Genomic DNA, 290 nt, shown 5'->3' with positions numbered 1-290 from the left:
CGTCAACTTCTTTTATATTTGGAAAGTCGCCCAGCGCTGCGGTTCTACTTCTCCAGCACTGCAGCGCTGAGCTCTCTGGAAATTTTGTGCCTGCTTCCTTTCATCAACGCTGCAGCCTTGTCCTCCCAGTGCTGTGGCAGTCTATCAACTTCAAACGTGACTTTCACCCTGAGATGTTCCGAACTGGGCTAATTAGTAAACATATAAGTTTTATACCTGTCTCTTAACTTTCCAATGGATCAAGAATCACATCAATTGGACTACTGGATTGAAAGATATGCTCCAAATAC

Source organism: Theobroma umbraticum, unplaced genomic scaffold, assembly GCF_002168275.2.
Source record: "Theobroma umbraticum cultivar Fairchild unplaced genomic scaffold, ASM216827v3 scaffold_81.0, whole genome shotgun sequence".
Taxonomy (NCBI): domain Eukaryota; kingdom Viridiplantae; phylum Streptophyta; class Magnoliopsida; order Malvales; family Malvaceae; genus Theobroma; species Theobroma umbraticum.
This window is presented reverse-complemented; position numbering follows the sequence as displayed.